The 14,301-nt window shown below is 36.9% G+C and overlaps 1 protein-coding gene and 1 long non-coding RNA gene across 5 annotated transcripts in view; one reads left to right on the top strand and one right to left on the bottom strand.

Annotated features, from left to right (window-relative positions):
• GRM3 (glutamate metabotropic receptor 3) overlaps positions 1–14,301 on the bottom strand; it is a 220,543-nt gene that overhangs the window by 82,539 nt on the left and 123,703 nt on the right. The window lies entirely within an intron of this gene.
• LOC115837221 overlaps positions 6,039–14,301 on the top strand; it is a 69,616-nt gene continuing 61,353 nt past the window's right edge. For both annotated transcript variants that reach the window (XR_004032230.1, XR_004032229.1), the window contains exons 1-2: positions 6,039–6,070; positions 11,107–12,147. This is a non-coding gene — a long non-coding RNA (uncharacterized LOC115837221). The remainder of the gene's footprint in view (positions 6,071–11,106; positions 12,148–14,301) is intronic.

Raw genomic sequence — 14,301 nt, 5'->3', positions numbered from 1 at the left:
AGGCCTTTTTTGGGGAAGCCTTTTAAAGATCCCTAGTATTTTCAATAGTACTAATATTTTTGTGCCAGCTACTGTTCTAATTGTTGCAGATGTATTTTCTCATTTAATCCTCATGGCATTCTTATGATGTAGATACTACCATTATCCCATTTTATAGCTTGAGAAACTAAGGTAAAGAGTGCATAGAGTCTTACTGAGGAACCCATAAGTGGTAGGAATTCTGGGACCACTCACTATATTCACTTTGGTCATATTTATTCAGTCCATTCTGCAATCCAAGCTCGTAATGGATTCCTCTCACTATAATGATGCAATGATATATTTCAAGCTATAACATTTGTCTGTTTTTTGTTCTGAAGCCATAAAATCCTTCATCTGAGGACCATGACCAATCATCCCTTGCTATCAAAAGTATGCTTTTCATTTGTCAGTCTGTGCTTTGTGGTGACTCCATAAACATTTGTTTACTGACTGGCCATCAACAGAGATAACAATGATAGTCTAAGAATCTACTGGGAAATTTCCACGGGGGCAATGAAAGCTTCAAGCTATAAATATCAGTGTCAGATTTGGCTTTATGATTTATGTGAGAAACACAATGGCCTTATAGCAGAACCCATTAGTTCCTAGGGCCTGAGAGTCTGCATGCAAGTAAGTTATGTTTAGCAGAAGCTCTTTCCATGTGTAGCATGTACTATCATTTTATTTTCAATGTTCAAATATTATGAGGTACCCATTTTCTTGGTGGTTTGAATTTATCCAGGACTTAGGTGTTGCAATGTTTTCATTGCAGACTATCAAGTCACAGATGTGACTAATTTTGCTCAAGAAAAAATGCTAGACTTGTTCAGATATGATTAATTTTGCTCAAGAAGAAATGCTGGACTTGGCCAGATACGATTGTTTGTCAGCAGATGTGATGTTATAAAATTAGTATTTTTTATTGTACTTTAAGTTTTAGGGTACATGTGCACAACGTGCAGGTTTGTTGCATATGTATACAGGGATCTAGAACTAGAAATACCATTTGACCCAGCCATCCCATTACTGTACAAAGAATTATACATCATGCTGCTATAAAGACACATGCACACGTATGTTTATTGCGGCACTGTTCACAATAGCAAAGACTTGGAACCAACTGAAATGTCGAACAATGATAGACTGGAGTAAGAAAATGTGGCACATATAGACCATAGAATACTATGCAGCCATAAAAAATGATGAGTTCATGTCCTTTGTAGGGACATGGATGAAGCTGGAAACCATCATTCTCAGCAAACTATCGCAAGGACAAAAAAAAATTAGTATTTTTGTCTTTTTCCCATTGTTGTAGTTGTAAGCTGGTGTAATTTACAATGGGCTTTACTTGCAGTAGTTGTCCAACAAACCATTGTTAAATGTGATTAAACATCTGCCACCATTTTCCCAATATATTTTTTTCTTCCAAATAAACTCAACTTTATGGAGAATCTCTGACTTACTGTGATGTTCCGTCTAGAATGACCTTTACCACTTGTCTGCTCAGCTAATCCATTCAAGGGCTTCTTCTCTAAGGAACCATTCTAATGCTTGACTTCGGAATGACTTGTGTGCCCATTCTCTGAGCCTCTTTCATTCCCTCATGTGTTTCTCTCATGGTACTAATGAAAATATATGATGATTTCTAGGTTATTCACTAAGTTCCCCACTGGAGTGAGAACTCTTGTTAATCTCTGAATTCTCAAAATGCCTCACAGAGTATAGAGGTGCTCTATAATATTTGTTAAATGGATTGATGAGGGAATTGATATTTTGCTGCTCTACCATGTAATCTTTTCTAATTATAATGATGGGTTGGTGTGTGTGTGTGTGTGTGTGTGCGTGCACGTGTGCACATGCACACAAGAGGGGGAAGCTGACCACCAGCAGGCAATATGAAGCTACTCTGAAATATGACTGATAAACAATTTTATTGTGCAATGTGGATCTTTAACTAATCATATTCTTTTTTATTAAAATGAGATGACACATAAGACAAGGAATTGATTTAGACCTTCAGGAATCAACTCACACCACTTGCTCACTTATTCTTGCTTTGGGAATGTTTAAAACTTTATTTTTTTCACAATCAATAGCCAATTGTGGAATGATGTTACTGTAGGCATCCAAGCCATACTCATTCACAGATGGGAATTTTTAGTTCAATACTAATTTATTTGGAAGTTTTATTTCTCCTGATATTTTCTAACAAGCCATAGAGCCTTCTTTTTAGGATCCCAGGTGCCATGCTTTATTTCAGTGATGAGTGTGTGTGTGTGTGTGTATGCGTGTGTGTGTGTGTATCCAAATTTTGCTTTTGAGTAAGAATACCAGTCATATTGAATTAGGAACCTACCCTACTTCAGTATGACCTCATCCTAACCTAAGTACATAAGCAATGACACCATTTTTCAATCAAGTCACATTCTAAGGTACTGGGGGTTGGAACTTCCAATATTATGTTGAATATAAACTTTTAGTCTTTTAGCACTGAGTATGACATTAGCTGTGTATTTTTAATATATGGCTTTTTATTACACTGACATAGTTTCCTTCTATTTCTGTGTGTTGATTTATCACATGTTGTACATTGCTTATCATGAAAGGTGCTGTGATCATGGGAGCAAAAGAATGTGAGCTATGAGACAGATCTCAGGAAATTTACTCTATTCTTTTCATGTTGTGAAAAAAGAGAATGTGAACTGGAAAATATCGGTCACTTGTGAGCCCCCACATCAGTTCCTTGTTTACTATTTCTACTCAGGATGGACATGATGTATCAATTTCAAACAGAGCTTTGTGCCTTCTGTGCTGACACAATGCCAAATATTTTTTTTTTCAACACAAGACAAAAGGACAGTGGACATGTAGAATCTGGTAGAAACAAGTTTCCCACTAAAGTGATTTTTTGCTATGAGAATTATTTTCAGAAGTTTTACAGTTATTGGCTTCTGAGTTTGTGCTAATACATTAAGGGGAACAATAATAAATAGTTTTATGGGGATCTATACTTAGCTACAAAAATTCCAGATGGCAAAGAGCTATCAAATGCCCACTTCCAAGAAGAATGCTATTTACAGAGCTGAACTATATACATTTAAAAAATAAACCATTGCTACTGTCCTGTAATCAGGAGACTTGATAATAACCTTCATGTTTATTCTCTGCTGTTCACCTATCTCTTTGGGGCTGTTTTCTAAGAATAAGTCTACATCTTTAATTGCTTTGTCATACATGCAGTGCTGGATGTTTTGTTTAGTTCTTTTAATTAAATGCTTATATATGTGCCTGGAAGAGAACCATTGATTTGCTGCACTTTGAACCATCTGTTACCTCATAGCACAGGTTATTACATAAAAACAAGTTCTAGAAGTTGAGATGTTTAGAGACCTCAGCGTCCCTCCTATTCAGCTTGTTCAAGTTGCATTATTAGCTGTACAAAATCCCAGATTGGCTTGTATTTTAAACTGGAACTGGGGGTGGTATATAGTTGACAAAACTGCCTGAGAAATTCAAGCTGTTCACATCATATGAGTTATTGGCCCATAAAGGAGGCCAATCATATTGTTATTGCTAAAAGGATTAGTAACCTTTTTTGTTTTGTTTTGTTTTGGCCACATTACCTGTAGCACATCTGGGAATATTTTGCATGAAAACAATTGATGCCCATGTCCCAAGACCAGGAATTCATGTTGATTTAAGAAATTGTATAATGAAGTATAGCAAATACCAGTGTACACAGTATAATCTGAAGAAGTTAACAACTCTTACATGCCATGGGCCCCCAAAACACTTGAGTCAAAGATCTATATTGGTTATCACCATTCAGCAGCATGGCTTAGTACCAATGATTTCACATGGACATTCCAAACAAAGGACTCCCTAATCATAGTGGAAACCTTCAAAAATGGCTCAAAGTCACCCTGCTTTCCATCCCAAGTCTCTCTGGAAATCATTGCACTCAACTCCTGTAGTTTGTAACCAAGATTGTCACACACTTTTATTTTCTTCATTTGAAACTGAAGGACTTCTTAAATAGTAAGGTTATTCATTTTGGCATTTTCATAACTCATCATTTAGGCTGACATGATATGCAGACCACAGGATTCCTTGAATCCTATCATTTCAGGAGACTGGTATTAAAAGACATGTCATTTTTCTCACCATCACAATGCTATTCCACATTCAAATATCTAGCTTGTTCCCTTACTAACAAGGAACTATCTCAGGAATAACTTTCTTTCCATCCAGATTTAGCAGGTACTTACTTACAAGACAAACAAGAAGGTATTTTGCCCACTGAATTAGTCTGCATCTGCTCTTTGCTTCCCTTTTCCCCCATGCATTAGTTTTCAGGAGAAATCACAGAATCGAAGTGGTTCATGTTCCAGTTTCTAACAACAGGATCAAAAAGTCTGTGTCATATCTGGTGTCAAGAGTGTTTGTGTTTGCCAGCAACACCTGCGAAAGCATGACTTCCAAGGTGACTTGACATCAAAAGACCTGTTAGAAACACATCCTTTAGTGCCTCAGATATTGATTTTTGACAATGTCTCTTGAAGTTTTAACAGAGCCACAAGTTGAACTAATCTATATTTTTCTGTGGTCCCTGAAGTCACTTGTATAAAAATAATATGAGAAATATGGCCTTATCAATAACAAAAGGCATGCCAATCTTTGTCAATTGTTAACCAAAGGACAAAAGCTCTTGGGTATGCTTGGGGATAGCTGAGGGCTATAGCCTAATATTTCCTTAAATGATTATCATTTACTTTTGAGGTCTTGGGGCAATAATTTAGGGCAAAGGTATATTCACCATATTGTAGCAAACAGAATTATGTTATTCATTGTTTTCTTGTTAACTACTCTTTACTTCAACAGAGCTGTCAGACACAAAAGAAGCAAATGGTATTGAAGCAAAAGAAGCAAACAGTGCACAGGGTTGGAATCAGGCCAGCATTGGAATCTCAGCTCCTCTCACTAGCTGTGTGACCTTTGGCTAGTTATTTTAACTCCTTAAGCTGCAATTTCTTTATCTGTCAAAAGGAAAGGATAGTAATCCGTGGCTTATGACGTTATATAAAGATTAAATGGAAACATATGACGCACTTAACTCACTGATGGGCAAATATTAAATGCTCAAGAAGCAATAGAGAGGGTGATAATAGCTAATTTGTCGTCACTCATTCAGCAGACTTTGACTGATGTCAATTATACAAGGCACTATTCTAAAATCTAGTTTTTTTTTTTTTCTGGATGAGCAATGTACCCCTACAGTCCTCCAGGAAGTCGTAATTTGATGGGAGACAAAGAAACATAGCCAAGGATAAAATTTTAAGGTATGTATGTATACAAACTTATACAAAAACACAGGTGAAGAGCAACTAATTACACTCAGATGATTCATCACAGACCTCCATGTAGAGGTAACATATAGGCTTGATGCTGAAGAATAAGTGGAAGTTTTCCAGGCAAAGAAAGAGGAAATGAGGTTTTTACACAGAAGAGAGAACATAAAGACAGAGATGAGAAAGTACATACTTGCTTTAATAGTATCAGGTAGTTCCCTATCTTCAGAATACCCAGGGCCTCACAGGGATTAGTAGAAGGTAAAGAAGGACAGAGGGATGGTGGTTAGACTGCTAAGAATTTTATATACAATTATAAGTATTTTGAACTTTGTTCTTTAAGAGATAAAAAGCTATTAATTTTTTTTTATGAAGGAAATGACATGAAGAAAGTTATGTTTTAAAAAGACATGAGTGGATGATATCCAACTTGAAAGGAATGAATCAGGGAAGGGCAATCAGATGAACAAACTACCCATTCTGACTCAGGCTATGGGTTCTTGAAAGCTAGGGATGATGTCATCTCAATAATGCCGAGTAAGTTGATAATATAAATATAAAGATTGGAGCTTTAAAACAAATGGAGCCTACTTAAAACTATTTTATTTCATTGGTAGTAATTACCTAAGTACTTATGTTTTTATTTGTTCTCCTCTTTGTGTCATTACGGGTCACCTTGAATCCTTCCTGGAAAAAAGCAGGTCATAAATAATAATGGTTGTTGGAGAAAGGTCTCTAGGAAAGATGAAGAACTTTTAAATTCCTAGAAGCATCTTAGAAAAGATAACACAAAAACTTTATTTAATGTAAAAATAAGAGCTGAGAGTCAGTTAAATAGCTATTGGTAACAGTTGAAATTTTCTGGATTATCTGCATTTATTGTTACATTCCTTTACTTTTTAATTTAATTTTAGATCAAGGAGTTACATGTACATATTTGTTATGTGGGTATATTGTGTGATGTTACATTCCTTTAAATCTTGTATAAATAATCTTTCTTAAAACTGCTTTGTAAACTTAGGTAATATAGACTTAATGCACATGTATATTTTTATTTAGATGGAATTTACTTTTATATTGAGAAATTTGAACAAATTTTAGATCATTTGTTCAACCACATCTGTTTTCCATATTGGAAAAGCTCAATTGCCTGGTTTGCATTCTATGAGGCCTCATTTGTGAACCTTATGGTATCTACCCAAATTGGAGGCACTGTGCCTGGGAAAAAACTACTAGTCCCTTGGGTAAACACCCTGACAATTCAACCCTATTAAGTGATGGCAAATCTGTCAAGATGCTTTGCCATTCTGACAACTTGGCAAGGAAATCTGGTCTATGTTTAAAATATAATTTTGAAGGTATTGCTTCTATTGAATTCTCCCCTGTATTGCAGTTCGCTTTATTGGAATGTGAAACCAAAGTGTTGGCGAGAATCAAAACTTTGTTACTGGTAACAAAGGGATTTCCACAATATACCAGGTGGTGTTGTCAAAAATAGTCACACTACACTTTTAGTGTGCAAAGTCCCACTGATAAACCTCCTGGAGGATCGTTTGTTTGGAGTTTAACTGCAGGTGTTTTGGGAACACTATTCTTAAATTCCCAAAGTCTGCTAATTAGAAAGGTAATCTGTGAATTTTCAACTGCATATTCCATAGATCAGTAGAAGCACCTCTACTACATTAAATTCATGGACCTTCATTATTATAAACTGCTAACAGCTGCTCTTTCCATATTGAAATACTGAAATTGTACATATCAATCCACGAAAAAGGCACATATTTAATGGTAATTTGGAAAGAGAACTTTGTGTCATTAAGGCAAAATATCGTAGGTTTAATCAGAAGTGTCAGCAGTCCTATTTCAATTCGTTTACCTATTAATCTATAATCATAGCATAAAACACTGCTATTATCTTAGGAATATCTGTATTCTTTGCTTTTCATTGCATGACCTCCATCGTAGACACCTGACCTGCAGTGTAAGCCTGGACCATCCTATTGCCTTGTGAACAGTGGTCCTGATGGCAACTTCTTATCTTTCACTAGAGTAGTTTCCAAATAAACACATGAAAGAAGAGGAATTAATTAAGAAACAAATTAACCCCAATGCGAAGGAAAAAAATAGTAGCATATCAGATAATTACTTCTGATGAGAAATTTCTACAATGAAGCAATGCTAACAAAAGCATTTTTAATTGCTATTGCTGGTGCCTCCCTCCCTGTGATGAAGTCCTTGAATAGCACTGCCCTATCTTGGAGGAGGTGAAGCAGGAGCAATGGAGGGAGGTTTCAAAACAATCAGTGTTGTGAGATTGCTTTAGAATGAAAAGTCTGGGAAGGAAATAAATGAAAAGATTCTGTCTGAGATAACTTTTGAGTCAGGTTTTTCTGCAGCTTAGACTATGTGAGGGGGTGGTTGGTGTGGGAAGCAAGCTATCTGGATTCTCATGTTGATTCTGCTACCTGTAAAGTGATAGAAACTTGAACTTGGATCTTGACCTCTGTGAATCTCAATTCCTCTTGAAACTGTTCCTTTTGGGCTGGAGATGTTGAAAGTAAAATACATAAATAAATAAAAGGTAATGGATAATAATATCTACTAAAATGTTGACTGCTAAGTATACAAGGTACCATTTTCTCACTTTTCGTATATTTTCTTATTCAATTCTCACAATAACCCAATGAGAGAGGTACTACTAATATCCCCATGTTACTTAGTACACATGTACATAAAGATGGCAACAGTAGACACTGGGAACTAATAGGGGGAGAAGGTAGGAAGGAGTTCAAGGGCTGAAAAGCTACCCACTGGATACTATGTTCATTATCTGGGTGCCAGGATCATTTGTACCCCAAACCTCAGCAACACACAATATACCTACCTAAAAAACCTACATAAGCGGCCCTTGAATAGAAAATAAAAGTTGAAATCATAAAAAAAAAATCTCAATGTTAGACATGAGTAAAAAGACAATGCAGAGTTAAGTGAATCCTAGTCGGTCTGCACAGAGTTTTAATCACTGTGTTGAAATTTTTCAAGAAAGGCACACTAAAAATGTACAATTGTAACATATCCATGCTATAATCATTGTGTTTGCAGTATTAAACTCCCTAAATGCAACTATCATTTTTACTATTCTAGTGATAGAGACACTGGTGATAGAGTAGTGAATGGATTTCTAATACTGTCACTCTGCTTTTCTTGAGGATAGGATGATGTTCTCTTTGCCTTTGCATTAGCTACAAGCACAGCATCTGGCATAAAAAGCTTCCCCGCATATTCTTCCTGTGGAGAGACTGCAGACAGCTAGATAAAAGGACAGGCTCTAACATTCGAAATGGCCCTGACTGTCTAGTTGTGTTGAGCCTTGGATAGTCTTCTCTGGAATAGTTGGTCTAAGTACAATTGGAATGGAACCCCTAGGGCTGCTCTCAAATCAAGGCATCTGTGGTACATGTGTAAAGAATGGGAGTGAGGACAATGGGGGCAATTTTGTCCCACATGCTCGCCTTGCAACATCGTCTGTCTTTTACATCTAAACCAGTCTTCCATTGCAGGAAAATGCTTATTTCTCATTTACGAGCATCCAGACTGATCTAGAATAGGTGGGTGATGGTCGTGACCCTTAATCTAAGATTCCCATAAAGATTTTCAGCCTTCTGGAAGTGTAGCAGGTTAACATCTTTCAGTTCTTATCAACTGTACATAGGTAATCAATTCTTTCAATTCATTCAACAAAGACTTACTCTCTACCTGGTTGAGACATTATTCTAGGTATCAGTAATATAAAGACCAAAAGATGTGGTTCTTAAACTCAAGTGGCTTACAGTTCATGGAAGAATGAATATGCAAAGGAACAGTTATATTTGCTTAGTAATGGAGGGGCATGTTTATGAAGTGAGTACTTGGGAAAGGGTTCTCACAGGGATAAGATGAGGGGAGGACTGAAGGAAAGTAGGATTTGCAAGGCATGCAGACAGCTGAAGAACACTGCATTCTAGGTGGATGAAACACTGTGTTCCCTCATATATGAAAGACTGTGCAGATATCTTCCTGTAGACTATGAGAAAGCAACTTTCCAGGAAGGCTTCGAAGGCAGGCTTTCTGTTTATATATATCTAGAAGTCTTTCTCCTGTTCAATCCCATTCCTGTCTGCTCATTCTGTTCTTCTTTCTGATCTCCCTGTACTTATGTTGTCAATTGATAACGCAGATTCTACACTTGGACCTGTTTTATGTATGGTCTTGATATTTCAATTTGCGTCTACATCCCTCAGAAGCTTGTAAGATGTCTACTATTTTAAAATTTTATTTCGTGTTCTCTCTACTCCATGTCAAGACTACATGATAATATTCTATAGAATAATGTTCTATAGAATAATGTTATTGCTGTGCCTACTATATACATGCTTAATAAATGCTTATTTTCTGATAAAAATATTTTATATGAGAACCCTAGTTATAATAGATAGGTAAATAAGATGCTTAATTCATGACATTTGTAAAAATACTAATATAATCAAGTGAAATAACAATTGACTGGACTTCTGCTTCAAAGTGATCCTGATATAAAAGAGCCCATTATGTAAACTTTCTGCTCCATATTTTAAATACTTCCTTTGCAATCACTTAAACCCTAATAGTAGAGTATTTTCATAGAGTAACATATGACATTAAGAAATACCCTTAAATGCCATATAGTTCAAATACTAATATGTGGCTTCAGTGTCCTCAGTAACAGGCCAACTTTTGCTTGAATAACTCCAGAAACAGAGAACTCACTTCCTTCAGCCCCTCTCCTTCCAGGCTATTTCCTTTTTAAGAAGTCTTCCTTATGTTGGCTCTAAATATACCTTGCTCCAGATCAGTGATTCTCAGTGAGGAAAGGGGATAATTTTGTAACTTGCCAATGTATGGAAACATTTTTAGATGACAAAGCTTAGGGTGCTGGTAGCATCTCATGGGTAGAGGCTGGTGATGCTACCAAACATCTTACCACGTATAGGATAGCCCTATATCCAGCCCAAAACAGCAATAGTGCCAAGGTTGCTCTAGAGTCAACCTATTTGTCCACAGAGAGAGTTACCTGTTTCCATTCAGCTGTCTATCAGATACTTGGAGACAGCTAACTATATGAAGGCTATTACACTCCCAAGTTCTGCAACTATTTTTCCTATGCTCCTATAAGAAAACTGTCAATTAATATGTGACTTTTCCTCAAAACATTTGAATTTAAAGGAGGAATGAATCATTGAAAGAAACCAATGCTTAATACAAATTGACCAGCGGTGGTCCCCTTGAGCACTGTGGAGTTGAGTGAAGGGGGTATAATAGAGTGATGTCTTTATATGCTCTTCACTCTTCCCCGTGTAGCTAAAACCTATGAAATTTACTGCAAGGGATTTAATTTCAGGAGTTATTCTTCTCAGGGATACAATGTGAACAATGCATGTCATGTCATGATACACTATGTGGTAGTAACCATCTCCTGAGTTAGAGTGTTCCTGGGATGTGGATAGTGCTAGAAATTCTGGAAAATTTCTATACCGGGGATGGGAAAGAGATAGGAAAGTCCTTTCAAGGCTCTCCTCTGCCATTTCTATGAGCTTAACTTTTACATGCCATCTAAGCCAAATCTTCATTTGTTCCTGAAGTCACTTTAACACTCAGGGACAAAACAATAACTGGGTCAACTTGTATCTGCTATGTTCTAATTAAAATTTGCTCCATCTAGGCAAGAAAAACTGAAGAAATAATGTGTTCTCTGGAAAGAGTGAAGATCATTTCAAGGTACATTTTTGATTGAACAACTTAGCAGTTAACTACAGTTTATTTGAAAAGCACAAGCATTATCATTGTTTCAAAACAAGTACCATGTAGACAATCGCCTAACAGCGACCAACTTGATTTTCTTCTTGAATAAATACTGTTTTCCCTGAAGTGGGTGGATTGCAGGCTTATGGAGAAGAGCAGGATACAGTCTTAAAAATGCTTTGAAAGAAACTTATTCACCAGGGAGGGTGAATAGACTCCCACATATATTTGCTAATATAGAAGGATTTTGATGTTAGCTTTCATTGATTACTGAATTAAGAAATCAATACTGTTGTTTTATAAAAGGGACCACCGCAGACTGGCTTGTTGTACTTAATAAGAGCATTGGGAAAATAATTATCCAGTTTCTTCATCAATGGTGATACAGCTTAACCCAGCAAGTCATTAAGAATTCCCCTCCTTGCAGTTTTCCTATCAGCAAACACTGCCTATTGTACGAACTAACACAGCAGGGCATATCTCCTATGCTGCCTTCCGGAAAAGTTTCTGTCCTTTAGTGGGAAGATAAGAAAAGAAGAGGAAGCTGGAGAGAAAGCACTTCCTGAAGCAATTCAGCAGAGAAAGGAATCCAGGCTCAAATGGGGAGATTGCAATGTCTAAACTGACCCAACCGCAAAAGGGAAGATGCACAAAATGCTGTCATTCTCTAAAGTTCTCTCTCAACAGGCAATTTGTAACGGAAAACCCTGAGCTCTGGTTTGGGACTAGATGTTATAATCAGACAGCAGGAATTTTTAAAATTATGTGACAGGTTCATACTCATTTATTTCTTCCACCCTCTTTTTTCCCCTGGCTCAGTTCAAGAGAAGACAATTTCCAGTACATATGCAGGAAGTCAAAAGTAGTTAAAAATGGATGGCAATGCTACAGGCTGCACACTGTCACCATGGTTACCACACACCAGGTGTATGACCAGAATCAGTCACTGGAGCAGGAGCATGTGAGTATCAGAGGTACCCAGAGAAATCTTCTCTCCAAAAATGTTTCCCTCAGTAGTGTAAAAGAGGGCCTTAAATTCACCATTAGGAATTTATGGCTTTGGATTACCACTGACTATGAGTTTTAGAATTCTTATTAAAGGACATATATGTTTCAAAGGAATAATACACTTTAATTCTTAGCTACATGACAGCCACCTAACTACTCTTATTATTCTTGATGCCTAGCTGAATACAGGACCCTGTATGGAAGGGTTCCTTGGAAGGGTGCCTGGGGATCGGTGTATAGGCTAATGGCTCCAACTCCTGGCTTGACTTGGCCTGGACGAGTCTGTGGCCTAATCACAGTCTGACTAGTCAGGAAATGTTGAAGCCATGGAGGAGGGAATGGAGCCTTCTCTCCTGTTCCTTCTTATTCATGTCAAGGCCTTTATCCCCTTGTACATGGACGTCTCCCACAGTTTTCTGATTGGCCTCTTAGATCCAGCATCTCATTTACACTGTCACCCTGTTAGCCTTTCTCCAATGCAACTTTCATTCTTACTCATCCTCAAAACCTTTCTAAAGGTCATTTCGTACTTTGTGAGCTACATGAACATATTCTGAATTACAGTTACTGTTATTTCAGAGCACATTGTACCCATGGCCAGATTTTAAGCTTTTTGAGATCAGGGCTGTATTCTATATGACTTTAGTGTTTGCTCTAACTCCTGTCACAGTGCAGTGCACACAGTAGGAGCTTAATACAGACTGACTTGCTGATTAACCATGTGGGAAACCAGCAATGACTTCATGAGACTGCTTGGGCACCAGAGAAGTCCACATAATTAGCTTTTGATATGGCCTTCCACTGACCTTTCCTATAATTTTAGGGACATAAGGTTACCATTTATTGAATCTGTCAGTTTTTGGTGAGGCATTTTCCACAGATTTTCATAATTTATCTTCTCTCCGACTTTTTGAGGTAGATGATATTTTCTTCATTTTACAGATTAACCAGAAAACGGTGTAGTTGGAATTCAAATGCAGGTCTTTCTGATGCCAAAATCTATACTCTTTCCATTATAGCGTGATAGTTTTGGGTTTTTTATTTATGCTGTGAAGATAAGAACCTTATCAACATTTGTGACTTTATGGTGATATTGACCAGATAAATGAAAAAACCTAATAAGGTAGGTCTTTCAATGAGTAAGAAGTGGCTTATGCCCTTCAGAACTAACTAGTACAGGGTTTTAGTAGCCCACATTTTTTCCTCTAAACTAGTCTGACTTCTTCCAGGAAGTACATGGGTAGTAAAAGAATAAAATTAGATTGTAAAAAGGCCATTTTCAGGGCACAGTTTCTCAATTACTTTGGATAAGTGGGATATTTACACATCTGCTGTCGAGTGCCATTTATTGCACTAGGAGAAACTAAGGTGAGAAAAAGCGCATATATATATAAGCACTTACTAGTGGTAATATTGGGTATAATATAAATTTGTGAAATGACTGGCATTCATCTGGAAATTATGATTGAAGTATGACAGACTATATATATATATACATATATGAAATCTTTCATACTTCATTTATATATATATGAAGTATGACCGATACTCTTTTCTCAAATAAAATAGCATTTTTCATCTCTCATGATGAAGTATAGAAAGAGTGGCAAAATTAACATGGCATGCTTTCATAAGTGCAATATTTTCTATCCATCTAGTGAAACCTAAGGATGTTTATTTAAAACGAGTTATCCTAATTACTCATAACATGATGGTGTAATCTGAAGAAGGAAATAAATTTCAAATAGCTCATAGAGAACCACACAGAATTATACCTAGAATTTTATTTTATGTATCTATCTATGTATTTATTATTACTTACTTTTTTTTTTTTTTTTTGAGATGAAGTCTTGCTCAGTTGCTCCAGGCTAGAGGGCAGCGGCCTGATCTTGGCTCACTGCAATCTCCGCCCCCTGGGTTCAAGTGATTCTCCTGCCTCAGCCTCCTGAGTAGCTGGTAACACAGGTGTGTCCCACTATGCCCTGCTAATGTTTTGTATTTTTGGTAGAGACAGGGTTTCACCATGTTGGCCAGGCTGGTCTCAAGCTCCTGACCTCAGGTCATCTGCCTGCCTCAGCCTCCCAAAGTGCTGAGATTACAGGCATGA

This window comes from Nomascus leucogenys, chromosome 11 (assembly GCF_006542625.1).
Source record: "Nomascus leucogenys isolate Asia chromosome 11, Asia_NLE_v1, whole genome shotgun sequence".
Classification (NCBI taxonomy): Eukaryota; Metazoa; Chordata; class Mammalia; order Primates; family Hylobatidae; genus Nomascus; species Nomascus leucogenys.
Note: the sequence above shows the minus strand (reverse complement) of the source record. Positions and strands in the feature narration are given on the sequence as shown.